The sequence below is a fragment of the Salvelinus sp. IW2-2015 genome, linkage group LG14 (assembly GCF_002910315.2).
Source record: "Salvelinus sp. IW2-2015 linkage group LG14, ASM291031v2, whole genome shotgun sequence".
NCBI classification, from domain to species: domain Eukaryota; kingdom Metazoa; phylum Chordata; class Actinopteri; order Salmoniformes; family Salmonidae; genus Salvelinus; species Salvelinus sp. IW2-2015.
Window position 1 is genome coordinate 8,059,164 of NC_036854.1, and position 19,185 is coordinate 8,078,348.

General features: G+C 40.4%; 1 long non-coding RNA gene across 1 annotated transcript; it reads left to right on the plus strand.

The window, feature by feature from the left end:
• Positions 1-219: 219 nt before the first annotated feature.
• LOC139028741 (uncharacterized) lies at positions 220-3,721 on the plus strand. Its single transcript, XR_011480966.1, has 3 exons — positions 220-457; positions 1,266-1,328; positions 3,210-3,721. It is a non-coding gene; the product is annotated as an uncharacterized lncRNA (long non-coding RNA).
• Positions 3,722-19,185: the final 15,464 nt, after the last annotated feature.

Consider the following 19,185-nt stretch of genomic DNA (forward strand, 5'->3'; position numbering starts at 1 on the left):
ACAATGATTTCCGTCAGTCCTTATGACAGCATAAATACTTCAATTATTGACACAACGCTCCCTCCTGCAGGGACATTCCAGACTCTAGGCCCCCAAAATAATTTGCTCTCCAAAAGGAAATCCTGGGATGTTTGTACGGGGGATGGGGGTGGGGGCAAACCCTCCCTCTAGCAGTGCACTGCTCAGCGCTCATACACAACAAACCAAAAATATCAGCGAGCACCGAGCAGTGTCCAACAGGTCCCTGCCTGCCCCTTTCTGCCTCCAGTTTGGGCCACGGAAACAGTGGCTGGACACACACAGGCACATACACTTCTGAGGACTTCAGGAAACAAATGCTGATGCTCGTCAGTCCGCCATCCTTCGACAAGCAAACACGTGGGTCAGACGACAGAGTTTCCATAAAGAGCAACAGGAAGCAGCACTCACAGCAGATGTCCCCTTATCAAGCCTGCAGGTGACCACTACAACACACACAACACTAACAAACGTTAATGCAACACAAACAAAACAAACACCCTCCTGTCCATAAACTGTCAATCTTTACATCCACATCATTATTAATACACAATCTGGTTGCAATGGAGAGTGAGTAGCAGGGCCATGAACCAAGTCACACTGATTTGCATGTTGGTTAAGAGCACCCTTTGCATTGAGGCCCTTTTGCATGCAAAATCCCAACAGGAGCAGAGGGAGAGGAGAGGGGAGGGTAGGGATGTTCTCTGCTTCAAAAGGCACCAGAGCCTTCAGTACCTGGAGCTTCCAAACTGATATCTGCCATTTAGTCTTCAGATGAATGGAATTAATGAGAGGGGTATTAGTATGGCCTTTACATTCTCACAACATATCTCAAATTATAATGCTCTGTACACAAGTCAGTGTGTGAGTGCATGCATAAGTGTTTGTATTTGTGCATTTTGTGTTATTGTGTGCAATAGCCAAAATGTCTGATTGTGGCAAGGAAAATGACGAGCTCAGGTTCAAGCTGAACGTCTTGCTTGTTGGCACAGCTCACTTCCTTTTCCTGTACGGCAAGCAGGAAAGGCCATTCAGCTGTGCAGGAAGACAAACACATGCCAGTTTGACAGGGCCAATTTGGTGTTTTCCTCATCAGCAAGGACAAACAGCGAAGCCCCCCCCCCACCCCTTTCTGGTTTAAAACAAGCACACAGTGCTCTGGCTAGGCGCAGAGATATCTTAAGTTAGCGATATCTTACAAAAGTTCACTTCCTCATCTTGTTGCTCCTATTTTCTCCTTCTAAAAGAGAGAAGAAAAAAATCCACATAAACTGCTGAAGTCATGGCTTTGCCTGGAACAACACAGACAGGTGAGTCTGATTTCCTCCTATTCAATACCAACCATACCCCAACACACAAAACATCACAACACAGGCAGTATGTTGTATAGTATTAGAATCAAATATAAAGTCAAATCTGAACCTTAAAGCGCAGACAATTTCTCACTTGTGTCTTTTTGCCAAGCAAAACTTTTCGTGGAAGGTACAACGCTGCGCAGATCCCTCTGGTACATTAAACGTCGTCCAGATATGTTGAGTTCTTCTTGTAGGCCTATTTGGCGGGGAAACTGAAGCGAGCTCTATAGCCTATCGCCTGTTTCTGAGACTTTTATTAAGGAATGTGAAACAATGTGTCTGTTTGTTGCTTTTCATTAAATCATGCATAGCTCTTCTTTTTTGACCTAAAATAAGTTTGTTCATATGGGCAGAATATTATCTATAGGCTATAGCATACCAAATGTTGATCAGTTATGAAAATAAAACAGTTAATGAGAGTGAAAAAAAACAGATCCTGTAAAGTACAGATGTTTGGAAGTTTCAATTATACTCGGTCACATGACTAGCCTATAGAAATGTAAACATTGTGATGTTAGAGAGTAAGTAACTATAGCCTATGATTTAAGGGACTACAGTCAATTTGTAACTGGGCTCTCACCATCATCAATGTCATCATCATTAGGATATTCACATAATTCTAATTGAATCAACTCACATGTGCATCTCAATCCCCACCATGTATTCATTGATATAAGTGAGGAGACACACATTGGGTCTAACAACAATAGATCTATACGGTGATCACCAACCGGTCGATCACGATCGACTGGTCGATCTCCTAGGCATTCGTAGTCGATTACCAAACTTTGATGTAAAAATGAAAAATACAACTTTTTATTTTCAGTTTAGTGCTGTTGGCGGTAGGTGAACTTGATTCAGCTGCCCTAGTGGCGGGAAGGACAAGGGTTCCCATTTTTAACCATTTCATGCGTCTGAAAGACTGGTTATGGCTCACATCAACACAATCATCCCAGAAACCACAGACGACGTAATCTCTATTGCACTCTGCACTGCCCTTTCCCACCAGGACAAAAATAACACCTATGTGAGAATGCTATTCATTGGCTACAGCTCAGCGTTCAACACCATACTGCCCTCAACGCTCATCACTAAGTTAAAAACCCTTGGACTAAACACCTCCTCCTGCAACTGGATCCTAGATTTCCTGACGGGCCGCCCCCAGGTGGTAAGGGTAGGTAACAACTAGGGATGCACAATATTAAAAAAATACAAAAATAAAATAAATAAAAACATTTACAAATAAATGTTATTTAAAAAAAATATATATATATATTTATTTATTTTAAATCGGTGAACATATCGAAATCGGACGATGTTAGCTAAAAATGCCAACATCGGTATCACCCAGTTTTGGATCTGACCCACATACTTTTATTTTGAAGGCAAACCAGGCAAAAGTCCACTATTGTGCCTAATCCTCATTGTGGCAGATAGATAGGTCCGACCACCAGTAATCAAATAAGAACTGTCTTATATATTAGGGTTATTTTAGGTGATGACACCTAGTTATATAGTTAGCTAGCTAACGATATCCGTTTCAGTAGCTTATGTCGTTTTGCTATGTTTTTGGGGAAGAACATTGTTTACATCCATGAGCTAGCTAGCTTTTTTTTAATGACCAGCACTATAGGCGCGCGAGACAACTTTACCGACATCATAGCATACGTATCGATGAACCATTGTGACATATGAAATACAGGTAATAGTGTAATCAATGTGTAATTACTATGTAAAAAATGTATGAACGTGTTAAATTATTGTGACGTGCAGTCATATTCAGATCCTTATTGGTCAACAAGCTTATTTGACATATATCTTTTTTGACACGCAAAGACCCAAACGGCGTTCCATAGAAATCCTGCTTGAGAATGAAACGACTGAAGAAATGAACGAAACAGCACAGCAAGTAAGTGAAAGACATAGGTTTTGATTATGTTTTACTGTTAATGGGGACATACATAAATGCCAACAAATTAATTTTTGGGTCAGTGTGGTGTGTGTGTGTGTGTGTAACCTTTATTTAACTATGAAAGTCAGTTAAGAACAAATTCTTATTTTACAATGACGGCCTACCCCGGCCAAAACCTCCCCTAACCCGGACGACACTAGGCAAATTGTGCACCGCCCTATGGGACTCCCAACCACAGCCAGATGTGATAGAGCCTGGATTTGAACCAGGGTCTGTAGTGACACCTCTAGCACTGAGATGCAGTGCCTTAGACCGATGTGTGACTCAGGAAACAGCTGCTATTTTTATAAGTAAGTTCATGGTTAAGTTGTTATTCAACACTGTCAACACTTTGTTAAACACTTTTTTATAAGAAGTAAAATGTGAGTTCTCCCTAATTCCACTCACGCTACAACCAGCACTGCAGCTGCAATGAATGAGTAAAGCAAAGTGTTGTTTCGATAAGCTTGCGTTGTTATTATTAGCAGCTTGTGTCTTTTTTAATAGAGGAATATTTCAGTCTCTGGTCATAGGAGAAACAACATGAATTGGTGCATGAGGCAGAAATAATGCAGTGCGACTTGAGTTTCACCATTAGCTGGAAGACAGTGTCCCCTTTTCTCAGCGGAGGGAGGGAGAGCGGAGGGAGGGAGAGCGGAGGGAAGTGAGTCAGGTGAGAGGCAGCCTCAACGCTGCTCCCTCCCCTCAGACTGAACATCAGTAAAATAAAAAAGCTAATTATGGTCCTTCAGCTGTGCCTCACAAGTAATACAAATAATCTATTATCATTATATACTTACATTGTTAAATATAATTTCAAAATTGTCTGAGAAGAACAACATTGGCAGGGCAATTCAAGCATAGACAGTATGCAGTGATAATGTATTGGGCCTATAGCCTACTGCAGACACCTCATTGCTACAGAACTGTTTTTAATTGGTTAATGTTGCATAGGCTTATGTTTATTAAGTCATGTTTTTTCTTTTTATCTGAGCGGTAGATCTCGGCTTGCTTTTGGACTCTGAAAGTGATCTTGACTCAGAAAAGGTTGGTGACCACTGATCTAGGACTATAATTTAATATTTCTTTGTCATGACATTTCATAACCTGATTACCAGATATTTTTGTTTATAAAGCACACTCGGCAACTAATTTGCGGTCATTCTAAATAAAATGTCCTGAATAATGGAAAGGACAATACCATTGGGTATTGCACAATAGCCTACACAATTGCACACAGTGGACTAGGTGTCCAATCCGACACACAGAAACATGTGAAGTTCGGAATGACAATTTCATCACCATACTGTGAGCTTTGCCATTTCTAAAAATAAGTATTTGGGTGTTTTTGAAGCCTTTGTTCATGTTTTTGTTCAAGGCCCCCATACTACACATTGAGAATGAGGAAGTGATTCGCTGTTTGTGGTAAGTTTCTCAAAAACCTGATTTCACAAAACAATGTGCCTGGACCCTTCTATAACATCTGTTTCCATAAAACATTTAGATGTGGTTGTAAAAAAGAACACTTCTCCTTTAAATCATTACCTTGATGCTTTCTTACTAGAACCTGCTGTAAATAAAGCAGACAATATCAATTTAATCACTTGACTCATTCAGAAAATGATTTACTGGATCAGCTGATGATGGTCAACAATAGGCCTATCACAATACATGCCAGACTAAACAACTGGCCACCAAAAGCGCATCTAACAAGTAGTCCGTTAGTCCATGTATAATTATTGAAGAACCACGTTAATGATGAATCAAGTTAAAGGTGACTTTCAGTTAGCGTAGGCTATAGAAACGTTCGATATTGCAATCACACCATTTTGCTGATAAATGTTTGTCAGCAGCCGTTTGGTGCACCATCAGAATATCATCCCATCAGGTGTCAATGGGATGATTTTCAGATGTTTTATTCGAATTAAGCTTCCATAACAGCGAAACTGTTCAACCAGCACAAAGTCTGGACACTTTCCTACCTGTGCAGGCCAGTCACATTTCTATCTCTGATTTTCATATCGAAAGAAATGCAGCTTATTAACTGACAGACTTTCCATTTTGGTGCCGATCACTAGTAGCCTAGTAATATTTATCCAATCTATTAGAGATATTCAGTATGTTGCTGACATACAATAGTTAGATTTTAGAGCAAATTGAAATAATGAATTATTAAAAAAGTTCAAAATAACTTATGCAGGATATTAAATTTTCTGCACAGTGGCTAACTCCTATTAGTAGGTTAACTTAGATGCAATTTTTCAAGTAATCTGCCCGACTCGGTTTTATTTATTTTTAGTCAACAAGGAAGGCAAAATATAAACTAGATATAGCATAAACTAGATATAGCACAAAAAGCTTATTCAAATTTTGAGCACAAATGTATTTACATCCCTGTTACTGAGCATTATATAAAATCATCCAGCATTAAATTATTGCGAATGTATTAAAAATGGAAAACAGAAAAACCTAAGAATTCAGACCCTTTGCTATGAGACTCGAAATTGAGCTCAGGTGAATCCTGTTTCCATTCATCATCCTTGAGATGTGTCTACAACTTGATTGGAGTCCACCTGTGGTAAATTCAATTGATTGGAAATTATTTGGAAAGGCACACCTGTCTATATTAGAGGTTGACCGATTAATTAGGGCTGATTTCAAGTTTTCTTAACAATCGGTAATCGGCATTTTTGGACACCGATTATGGCCGATTACATTGCACCGCCTGGCAGGCTGACTACCTGTTACGCGAGTGCAGCAAGGAGCCAAGGTAAGTTGCTAGCTAGCATTAAACTTATCTTAACATAATCACTAGTTAACTACACATGGTTGATGATAATACTAGTTTATCTAGCGTGTCCTGCGTTGCATATAATCGATGCGGTGCCTGTTAATTTATCGAATCACAGGATACTTCACCAAACGGGTGATGATTTAACAAGCGCATTCGCAAAGAAAGCACTGTCGTTGCACCAATGTGTACCTAACCATAAACCTCAATGCCTTTCTTAAAATCATTACACAAGTATATATTTTTAAACCTGCATATTTAGTTAAGAGAAATTCATGTTAGCAGGCAATATTAACTAGGGAAATTGTGTCACTTCTCTTGCGTTTTGTGCAAGCAGAGTCAGGGTATATGCAGCAGATTGGGCTGCCTGGCTCGTTGCGAACTGTGTGAAGACCATTTCTTCCTAACAAAGACCGTAATTAATTTGCCAGAATTGTACATAATTATGACATAACATTGAAGGTTGTGCAATGTAACAGAAATCTTTAGACTTACGGATGCCACCCGTTAGATAAAATATGGAACGGTTCCGTATTTCACTGAATGCCAGATGTGGCCACACCAGATACTGACTGTTACTTTTGATTTTGATCCCCCCTTTGTTCAGGAACATATTATTCCATTTGTTAGTCACATGTCTGTGGAACTTGTTTCGTTTATGTCTCAGTTGTTGAATCTTATGTTCATACAAATATTTACACATGTTAATGCAATCCCGTTAACGGGATGATATGACAACAGCCAGTGAAAGTGCAGGGCGCCAAATTCAAACAACAGAAATCTCATAATTAAAATTCCTCAAACATACATGTATCTTATACCATTTTAAAGGTAATCTTGTTGTTAATCCCACCAAAGTGTCCGATTTCAAATAGGCTTTACAGCGAAAGCACCACAAACGATTGTTAGGTCACCGCAACATCACAGAAAAACAGTCATTTTTCCAGCCAAAGACAGGAGTCACAAAAAGCAGAATTAGAGATAAAGTTAATCACTAACATTTGATGATCTTCATCAGATGACACTCATAGGACTTCATGTTACACAATACATATATGTTTTGTTCGATAAAGCTCATTTATATCCAAAAACCTCAGTTTACATTGGCAACATGTTCAGAAATGCCTCCAAAATATCCGGAGAAATTGCAGAGAGCCACGTTAAATAACATAAATACTCATCATAAACTTTGATGAAAGATACATGTTTACATAGAATTAAAGATACACTTGTTCTTAATGCAACCGCTGTGTCAGATTTCAAAAAGCTTTACGGCAAAAGCACAATATTCAATCATCTGAGAACAGCGTTCAGCCACAAAAGGAAGCCATACAGTTACCCGCCAAATTGTGCAGTCAACAAAAATCTTCACTTAACCTTTGCTGATCTTCATCGGAATGCACTCCCAGGACTCCCACTTCCACAAGAAATGTTTGTTTTGTTCGGTAATGTCCATCATTTATGTCCAAATCGCTATTTTTGTTAGCGTGTTTGGTAAACAAATCGAAAGTCAGAAAGCGCGTTCACTAAAAGCTGACAAAATGTCAAAAAATTCCGTAACAGTCAGTAGAAACATGTCAAACGATGTATTGAATCAATCTTTAGAATGTTTTTAACATAAATCTTCAGTAACGTTCCAACCGAAGAATTACATTGACTTCAGATGTGCGATGGAACAGAGCTCCCTCTCATGTGAACGTGCATGGCCAGGTCATGGTAGACCTGACTATTTCCTGTCTCCTTCGGCCCCACTACACAGTAGAGGCATCAGACAAGGTTATACAGACTGTTGACATCTAGTGGAAGCCGTAGGAAGTGCAAACTCATCCATATCCCACTGTGTGTTCTGTAGGGGCTGTGTTGAAAATCGACCAACCTCAGAATTCCCACTTCCTGTTTGGATTTTTTCTCAGGTTTTTGCCTGCCATATATATGAGTTCTGTTATACTCACAGATACTCACAGACATTCAAACAGTTTTAGAAACTTCAGAGTGTTTTCTATCCAATACGAATAATAATATGCATATATTAGCAACTGGGACTGAGGAGCAGGCAGTTTACTATGGGCACCTCTGTGCACCTTTCATCCAAGCTACTCAATACTGTCCCTGCAGCCATAAGAAGTTTTCTGAAAATAAACGCAGTTGACAGTGAGGACGTTTACACACACATATATATATATTGCCACCCCAGGGTCACGCACTACTTACAAAGCAAATTTAGAAATGTATTAATCAAAAACATTAAATACCATCAAATATTTTTAAAATACCATATGATATTTTGGCCATATCGCCCAGCCCTACATTCTCCTTCTCTCCTACCTTCCCCCTCCAGACTTCCCTTCCCCCTCCTGTCCACTCCATGCCTCAGCTCCCAAACGTGACCTCACAGCAGGGAGGCTAGCCAGTAGCAGGTGAAAGGTCGTGAACCACCATACAAAAGACCCTCTACTGCTCCTGTAGAGGGGGGGGGGTCTAAGCCCCACCCCCCACGCTCCCCAAAACAGTGTCAAACAGCCAAGACCAAAGCTACTGAGGATTTGGTGATCACACTGGGCAACAGATTATAGTAGTAGTATTATACAGGAAAAAGTCAGGAAGAATAAACAACAGTTCCGTTTAATCTCCCAAAGGCCATCTCCCTATTCATTCACCTACAAACGATCCCCCCCCATCTCTCTGCAGTATCTTTACCTTCAGTAAGTATACTACCCCGTGTTGGAAAATATTTGCGATATGCCTTTCATGTCTGATGGCAGAGTCACAGTTGGGTCTCTTCCGTCTACAGTGTGTTTGAACTTGAAGCACAATCTGGAACTCCTTAGAGAAGAGCGGAGATAAAAGTGTAGGGTTTCAGTGGACATCAGGGTGCCGTCATCTCACACACACTAACACGCACACAACCCTCACACAAAAGCTCAACTTCAAGCTCTGCTTCCAGCAGGTTTTCTATCTGTAGTGCAGTACACAGAGGGCAGGTTGTGGATTTCATTTAATTGAGGATGTCATTCTGAGAGAGAAATTAAATGTTATACAACACAGACAGGAACAGGTCCAAAGGCATACTGTGGAAGTGGAGCCATCCCTGTAAAGAGCCAACCTAGTAACAGCTACAGAACACAGTGAGGGACGGCTGTGCTCTCTTAAATCTGCCCTGCAGGCTACAGCGCAGCATAGTCTTCCCAACTTTCCCACCAGACAGTGACCACTAAGTAAAAGAACAGGGAGTGGTGATAGAAGGGCTTATTCTAGATCAGGTGTTGTACATTCGAGAATAAGAGGGGCGGGGCCTGGAGAATGCAGAGTTGTTGAACACACTCTCGCGTCCACCTACCGCCTATCCCCCCCCACCATGTGAAACTGTCACAAACCACTGGAAGCGCACCCCCCTCCCACACCCCCACTGCCCCCTCGTATAAACCGAGCACGTCATTAGAGCACCAGTAAATCACTAGGGAGGTGTCACTGGGAGTACTGGGGGATCCAGCCTGTCCCATCACCAGTCAGGGTGTAGCTTTACTGGGTAGCAAACTTGGGGGGGGGGGGGGGGGGTGAGGTCACTTCCTCTCCGGTTACATTCTCACGAGATTTAAGTGCCAGTGTAAACACCTGCACCCTGGACTGAAGAGCCGCAGTGCTCCCTGGGCAGGTGGTGCTGTATCCCAGTGGTGTGACAGGCAGGTTTCCTACTCCTTCCCTTCATATCCATTGATATACAAGGACTTGATAGGTGTAATTTATGTTGACGAAACCTATCCAATCACTTTACAAGCCAGAGGTGATGAAGGAAAGTTATGGTTACTCAGGCCTGGTACTATGTGTAGGATTTCTTTCTGATCTGTTATGCTGATGAAGTCACCTCTAGCACTCTTCAGAGAAAGCAGAAAAGGCCATTTCTCTGCAAATCTTGTCAATGGCACAAAAATTGACAATATTTCCACTACAACAACAATCAATAAACTATGTATGTCATGTACAGAAACTACCCTTCTGAATCCAGCGCCAAGTATTATTACATTAACACACACACACACACACAAAGCCAACAAACCTATACTGCACATGGCACCCATCTCCCAGTCACACATTTTGCCTGCACATGGTCAGCAAAAGGTACCAAAGATCAATTCTGCTGTATAGCCTTCAGTATTCCATGACAATTCCTGGGATGTTAGAGAAAACGACAACAGGGTGTTGATCTAAATCTTCAATGACAGACCCTCTGGACATAAACTCAACATAATAGCCATGTGTGTAACTTTAACTTGTCTTTGAGTACATTTCTATAACACACCCTTGGAAAGCGCCTCGAAACTTTTTATCCACGACCACATGCAGAGTGGACTGGCTATGACGATATTTCAGACGTCTGCAAGAATGTTGAGATGAAGTGTCAATCATCTAACCGTCACTGGGTCCTGATGAGGCAACTAGCGATGTCTTCATAGGTTCAGAACAGTGAACAAGTTTGTAATGGCTTTCCCCAATCATGTGCAGAATAGCATTTCAGATTAAACACGTATTCAGCACTTACTTGCTTTCTTTGACGCTTTGAAAGGATTTGACCGTCCTAACCTTCGACATCCTGTCCGTGAAAACGTATTCACTCTCACGGGAGAGAAGCTGTTCTTCATTGAGCTTCCGTTTTACCTGCAAAACTTCTGTAAACAACCGCCAGCAGCGACGCTCTGAGGAAACAACAATGTTTTTTCATCAAATGAATTGGCCATTTTCATGAATAGAAGTTCATAATCAAGGTATGTACTTTGACATGTAATATTCCGTTGAATACGCGCATACATACATTAATTATTTGCAGGTGTCTAGCTCAGGGGTCATGTGTAGTGAAGGAACGAGCTTCAATTAAAGATCCAAATAGGTCCTAGGTCCACTGTCTCAAATGCAGCCTTATTCAATCATTCATGTAGCCTACACCCAAAGCTGAATTTTAAAAAAAAGTCTAAATACCATCCTTGAATTGACATTCTTGTTGTATTCCATTTCTTTCCAATAATGATTCACTTGATATTTTATGATTTATTCAGGACATTAAATAATATCGAAAGGCACAAATATAATGGGGAAAGTACAATCTGGAGTTCAACTAAACAAGAGATAAGGACCAAGAATGACATGACATTATTGCTTACTGGTATGAGTGGCATTTCCATTTCTTCCATTTATGAAACAAACCTTTCTTCCCAGTGGCATCACATCAATGTGGACATCTATAAGTACCTAGGTGTCTGGCTAGACTGCAAACTCTCCTTCCAGACTCATATCAAACATCTCCAATCCAAAATCAAATCTAGAGTCGGCTTTCTATTTCGCAACAAAGCCTCCTTCACTCACGCCGCCAAACTTACCCTAGTAAAACTGACTATCCTACCGATCCTCGACTTCGGCGATGTCATCTACAAAATAGCTTCCAATACTCTACTCAGCAAACTGGATGCAGTTTATCACAGTGCCATCCGTTTTGTTACTAAAGCACCTTATACCACCCACCACTGCGACCTGTATGCTCTAGTCGGCTGGCCCTCGCTACATGTTCGTCGTCAGACCCACTGGCTCCAGGTCATCTACAAGGCTATGCTAGGTAAAGCGCCGCCTTATCTCAGTTCACTGGTCACGATGGCAACATCCACCCGTAGCACGCGCTCCAGCAGGTGTATCTCACTGATCATCCCTAAAGCCAAAACCTCATTTGGCCGCCTTTCCTTCCAGTTCTCTGTTGCCTGCGACTGGAACGAATTGCAAAAATCTCTGAAGTTGGAGACTTATCTCCCTCAACAACCTTAAACATCTGCTATCTGAGCAGCTAACCGATCGCTGCAGCTGTACATAGTCCATCGGTATATAGCCCACCCAATTTACCTACCTCATCCCCATACTGTTTTTATTTATTTACTTTTCTGCTCTTTTGCACACCAGTATCTCTACTTGCACATGATCATCTGATGATTTATCATCCCAGTGTTAATCTGCTAAATTGTAATTATTCACTCCTATGGCCTATTTATTGCCTACCTCCTCATGCCTTTTGCACACATTGTATATAGATTTTCTTTTTTCCCCCTACTATGTTATTGACTTGTTTATTGTTTACTCCATGTGTAACTCTGTGTTGTTGTCTGTTCACACTGCTATGCTTTATCTTGGCCAGGTCGCAGTTGCAAATGAGAACTTGTTCTCAACTAGCCTACCTGGTTAAATAAAGGTGAAATAAAAAATAAAAAAATAAAAACTTGAGCCTCTGGAATGCCTTTAACTCAATGTAGATGTGGACACAAGACATAGATCCAGAGGGTTTCAACATGACATCACAGTGACGTCTGATTCCTCTGATGTCTAGAGAGAATATTTTATGACAAGGTCTCTTCATGTTAGAATTGATGACACTTCCACTTCTGTATAAGGACTTTGTGACATGTAAAAAAGGGCGTTATAAATCAATTTGATTGATTGATTTACAGATTATTGTTTATCATATTATTCTATTATTTGTGTGTTCCGCTTCACCAGTTGTTCAATTGTGATTCAATTTTGCTCAAAAGATCAGGAATATGGATATGACATTTTCTTTCATGTTTACCAGTTGTATGTCCCCCTGAAGAAGTCAATGCTATACTGCATTTGTATTGTTATCAGTTCAAAAGTTAGATGGCTAGTTTTGGACTTTGGTATACAGAGGTCAGTAATACACTACCACAATGCCCCAAACCAACCCCCAAGCAGAACTGGCTAGCCTCAGTTCATGGCCAGTCCATTGGGGCCATCCATCCATGTAGTGCCTAAGGGTGTGTACTAGATTACATCGAAGGAGCATTACATTAAATAAGTGGAACTGGCTGGGGGTACTGGAAGAGAGTTTCGGAAAACACTGAGTTAAGAGGACCATCCATGTTGAGCCTGAGGGCGTGTTGAGGCTTCAGTAATTCCAACTGTCACTAGGCACGGGCAGAGACGGACACACCAATTACATCAATGAGATTCTCAATGGTCCTATGTAATCGTATAGACAGACAGTCTTTATTGAGTTCACACTACTGAGCCATCACATTACCTCTACGTTACTACACATTGCTACTCTTCTGTCTGAGTGCTATCATTCATGTGAGGTACATGCTCATTTTGAATGTACACAGGAAAACTGTCCTATATGATCTCAGTGTTTTCAGTGTTTGTGGTTGGCCTTGTCAAATGCACAAACAGGGGATGAACCTAGGAAAGGTATTTTGTCTTTTGTTTTTTTCATTTTCAAAGCTAAAAAAAGAAAAAGTAAAAACATTAAACCAAATGATTGGAACGTATTATATTAGCAAGTGCATCATGGTTTTATTCCATTGTTCCTTTGTTTGGCCTAAACAATGGGTTACGTAGATAATCAAATGCACCCACGTGAATTTAGAATGATGACAGCAATGCTGTCTATAAAATCAGATATAAAAAAATCGAATCTATTTGATTAGATATGCAGTCCAGGTACGTTGCTAAGGTCATTGCACAGTGGAAGAAAAACATGATGTTATTGTCACGTGTGCTCCCTCTCCGGCCTCCAGGTGACCAGGCTGTTCATTATGGCGCACACCTGTCACCATTGTTACACGCACCTGCGTGTCATCAGACTCACCTGGACTCCATCACCTCCCTGATTACCTTCCCTATATACAGTTGAAGTCGGACGTTGGAGTCATTAAAACTCGTTTTCAACCACTTCACACATTTCTTGTTAACAAACTATAGTTTTGGCAAGTTGGTTAGGACATCTACTTTGTGCATGACACAAGTAATTTTTCCAACAAATGTTTACAGACAGATTATTTCACTTATAATTCACTGTATCACAATTCCAGTGGGTCAGAAGCTTACATACACTAAGTTGACTGTGCCTTTAAACAGCTTGGAAAATTCCAGAAAATTATGTCATGGCTTTAGAAGCTTCTGATAGGCTAATTGACATTATTTGAGTTAATTGGAGGTGTACATGTGGATGTATTTCAAGGCCTACCTTCAAACTCAGTGCCTCTTTACTTGACATCATGGGAAAATCAAAAGAAATCAGTTCAGAAAAAAATTTGTAGACCTCCACAAGTCTGGTTCATCCTTGGGAGCAATTTCCAAATGCCTGAAGGTACCACGTTCATCTGTACAAATAATAGTACGCAAGTATAAGCACCATGGGACCATGCAGCCGTCATACTGCTCAGGAAGGAGACGCGTTCTGTCTCCTAGAGATGAACGTACTTTGGTGCGAAAAGTTCAAATCAATCACAGAACAACAGCAAAGGCCCTTGTGAAGTTGCTGGAGGAAACATGTACAAAAGTATCTATATCCACAGTAAAGCGAGTCCTATATCGACATAACCTCAGCAAGGAAGAAGCCACTGCTCCGAAACTGCCATAAAAAAGCCAGACAAAGGTCATACTTTTTGGAGAAATGTCCCATGGTCTGATGAAAGAAAAATAGAACTGTTTGGGGTGGTTTGTTTAGTTTTTGTATTGTCTAGGGGGTTTCACTTGTCTAGGGTTTTTTGGTTATCTATGGGGATTTTGTATTGTCTAGGGGTATGTAGGTTTATGGTGGCCTGAATGGGTTCCCAATCAGAGACAGCTGTTTATTGTTGTCTCTGATTGGGGAGCCTATTTAGGTTGCCATTTTCCATGATGGTTTTGTGGGTAGTTGTCCATGTTTAGTTGCCTGGATGCACTACATTGGCGTCACGTGTCGTTTGGATATTTATTGTTTTGTTGGCGACATCGTTAAATAAACAAGTATGTACGCTCACAACGCTGCGCCTTGGTCCACTCCTTTACACATTGTTAAAATAAAGTGGTGATCCTAACTGACCTAAGACAGGGAATTTTTACCAGGATTAAATGTCTGGAATTGTGAAAAACTGAGTTTAAATGTATTTGGCTAAGGTGTATGTAAACTTCTGACTTCAACTGTGTGTCACTCCCTTTGGTTCCTTCCCCGGGCGTTATTGTTTCTGTTCCAGTGTCATGTCTGTGCGTTGTTCGTGTTTGGTATTATGTTACGTTTATTTATTAAAACACTCACTCCCTGAACTTGCTTCCTGACTCTCAGTGCACACGTTGCAGTTATTGGAGAATTCCTTTGTTAACATTTGGAATAACAGAAACAGTTTTATCATAACCTTTTCATCTGATTTACTGATTGTGCTTTTTTGTTACATTATGTATTAAATCAAACTCACTTACTCATTTCACTGCCAACGGAGAGCACATAGTGTTATAAAGGAGAACAGTGAGAAAAAGAGAGCTAAACCTAGTCCACTAGCCTACTTCCTGAACTCAAGTGGTCTGATTGTAGATTAAAGGGTATGAAAACAGTGTCAGTATGAGGGGAAGGACATGTCTATCATCACTGATCTAGCTGTGGGAAACTGGGTCACAACATTGAACTTGGGCCTGCATTCACAAAGCGTCTCAGAGTAGAAGTGCTGATCTAGGATCAGACTCCCCCTGTTCACATCATATTATTCATTATGATTTGAAAGGCAAAAACTGATCTTAGATCCTGTCACTCCTGCTCCCTCTCTCGACGTCGCCAGTCTATTAACCACCGGTCCTGGCAACTATGACTACGCACACCTGCTCCCAAATCATTACGCACACCTGGACTTAATTATTCCCCCTTTATTTAGCCCTCAGATTAAATCAGTCATTAGGTAGTATTGTTTTCTCTCACGTTCTGTACACGGCTCATGTTTGGTCATCTGTATCATTTCAATATTAAACTCACCTTCTGCACCTGCTTCCTGACTCCCGGTGTATTACGCTACAGATCCTAGGTTATAGGATTATCTTCAAGTGTTTTGGTGAGAGATCAGCTGAATCAAATATATCTTAATGGTTGTTTCCCAAAGTATTCATTGCACTTAAGACAACATTATTCATAGTCTCCCTAGGGTCTGATAATGGTTTAAGAACTAAGAACAATTTAGGGGGTCCCATCGGAAGGATCAAATGCTCTGTTAGGTGGCATATTTGTAGGTCTGAGAAAATCCTTGACCTTTCTGGTTCATTCTTCACAGATGAAGATGATGAAGAAGAGGTCGGGAAAGCATTCCCCTTCATCACATGATTTACGGTCTAGGTCCCATGCCCTCTGCCGACAGCCAGGAGTAAGTTTGGGCTGGTGGGTAATGTGTTCCGGAGGATCTGGGCTGGACGGTGGAGGATGTGATTCCTCCACAGGGAGTAATCCTCAGAACCTGGCCTCACAACCTTTTCAACTCCATATTATCTTTCCTGTCGAGGGATGATCTCATAGTCAACTGGAGACAGGTGGATCCATGGAAATAACCAGAAGTCTCTGTGAAGGAGAAGCAGTTAGAGGCCCTACTCAGGTAACAGTCAGACAAAAGCTTGTTGTTGTACTGTGTGTCCTCCTTCTCGACAGGATGTAGCCTCCCAAGAAGAAAGCTAACAGTCAGATAACTGCTAAGCTAAAAGCAGGCTAGCAATTAGACATCTACTCTGCTACCTCAGAAAGCTGAAAGTCATATTGCTGAGCTAATAGGCTATATGTCACAAAGGCACAAACTCCAACCTGTAGCGATCATCCAGCTAGCAGGTAAATCTGTAAATTAGAAAGTCAGCAGATATTATCTACTATAATTGTCAGTTGCTAACATAACCGATGATTAACACATATTTCATTTTAATATGAGGTTTCCACAGTGGAATATTACCCCGTATTGCATTCCAGTCATGGATAGGCCTAAATACATTAAGCAATGGAATCACTATCCAAATACAAGGAATGAAGGACATTCGGATGAAAATAATATAATAGAAGTGTAATGGCACGTGGATTGAGTCATACACAACAAAGTGTATGGCTACAGACACTATAATGTAGCTAGATTCCCCTAGAACCTGAATAGGCAGCATTCCATAATGGAGGGAAATGAGGCTCTGTACATATGGGCCTTTATCTCAGATGAGTCGGACCGTGGGACTCAATGATTACTTCCTGGATTGGAGATAAACACTTCCTGCAGTGCGTTTACCAATGTTTATGTCTGTGGTGTAAAGTACTAAAGTAAAAATACTTGTCGTTTTTGGGGGTATCTGTACTTTACTTTACTATTAATATTTTTTACAACTTTTACTTTCACTTCACTACATTCCTAAAGACAATTGTGTACTTTTTACTATTTTGAATGCTTAGCAGGACAGGAAAATTGTATAATTCACGTACTTATCAAGAGAACATCCCTGGTCATCCTTACTGCCTCTGATTTGGCGGACTCACTAAACACATGCTTCGTTTGTCTGAGTGTTGGACCATGCCCTTGGCTATCCGTAAATTTAAAAAAACAAGTCTGGTTTGCTTTATATAAGGAATTTAAAATTATTTATACTTTTACTTTTATCTTAGCAATTACATTTACTTTTGATACTTAAGTGCATTTTAAACCAAATAGTTTTAGACTTTTCCTCAAGTAGTATTTTACTGGGGGACTTTCACTTTTACTTGAGTCATTTTCTATTAAAGTATCTTTACTTTTACTCAAGTATGAAAATTGGGTACTTTTTCCACCACTGGTTTATGCTCCCTTGTTAATATCAGTGTGTTCTCAAATCAAATCAAATGTTATTGGTCACACACATGGTTAGCAGATGTTAATGCGAGTGTAGCGAAATGCTTGTGCTTCTAGTTCCGACAATGCATTAATATCTAACAAGTAATCTAACAATTCCACAACAACTACCTAATACACACAAATCTAAAGGATTGGAATGAGAATATGTACATGTAAATATATGGATGAGTTATGCATTAGTTGAGTGTTTTCTTGTTTTTGTTGATTCTTTTTCATCCACACTTATCCATATATACCACTTGTCTATTCAAAACAAGTACTGTATAGGATTAGATGGACCAGAGGGCTTTGCTTTTAAGTGACTTCATGACTTCATCTCATAATGTAACTACACTATAAAAGGTGCTATCTAGAACCTAAAAGGGTTCTTTGGCTATCCCCATAGGAGAACCCTTTGAAGAACCCTTTTTCGTTCCATGTAGAATCATCTGTGGAAAGGGTTCTACATCGAACCCAAAAGGGTTCTCCTTTTGGAATTATTTTTTCTAAGAGGGTAGTGCAGGTTGTCAACAAAGAACATGTCAGTAGAACTAAGAACAGAATGATACACATACTGTTGTTATTCCATAATGCACACAGTCTTTCATTCAATAGCATATTGCATTACCCAGGCCCTGCTGGAAGAAGAGTCTGACAGTTACACAGGATTATCACCATTTAGGTAATTTACAGTGCCTTCAGAAAGTTATCACACCCTTTGACTTTTTCCACATTTTGTTGTGTTACAGCCTGAATTTAAAATGGATTAAATTGAGATTTTGTGTCGTTGGCCTACACACAATATGTCACACCCTGACCTTAGAGAGCCGTTTTATTTCTCTATTTGGCGAGGTCAGGGTGTGATGTGGGGTGGGCATTCTATGTTTTGTATTTCTTTGTGTTTGGCCGAGTGTGGTTCCCAATCAGAGGCAGCTGTCTATCGTTGTCTCTGATTGGGATTCATACTTAGGTAGCCTTTTTTTCCTACTATGTTGTGGGATCTTGTTTTTGTACAGCTCTTCTAGCCTATGGAACAGTACGTTCGTTTTGGTTTCACTTACGCTGCGCCTTGGTCTCCTTCAAACAACGCATGTTACACAATACCCCATAATGTCGAAGTGGAATTATGTTTTTAGAAATGTTTACAAATTAATTAAAAATGAAAAGCTGAGATGTCTTGAGTCAATAAGTATTCAAACCTTTTGTTATGGAAAGTCTAAATAAGTTCAGGAGTAGAAATTTGCTTAACAAGTCACATACGTTGCATAGACACATTCTGTGTGCAATAATAGTGTTTAATATGATTTTTGAATGACTACCTCATCTCTGTACCCCACACATACAGTACAATTATTTGTAAGGTCCCTCAGTCGAGCAGTGAATATCAAACACAGATTCAACCACAAAGACCAGGGAGGTTTTCCAATGCCTCGCAAAGTAGGGCACTTA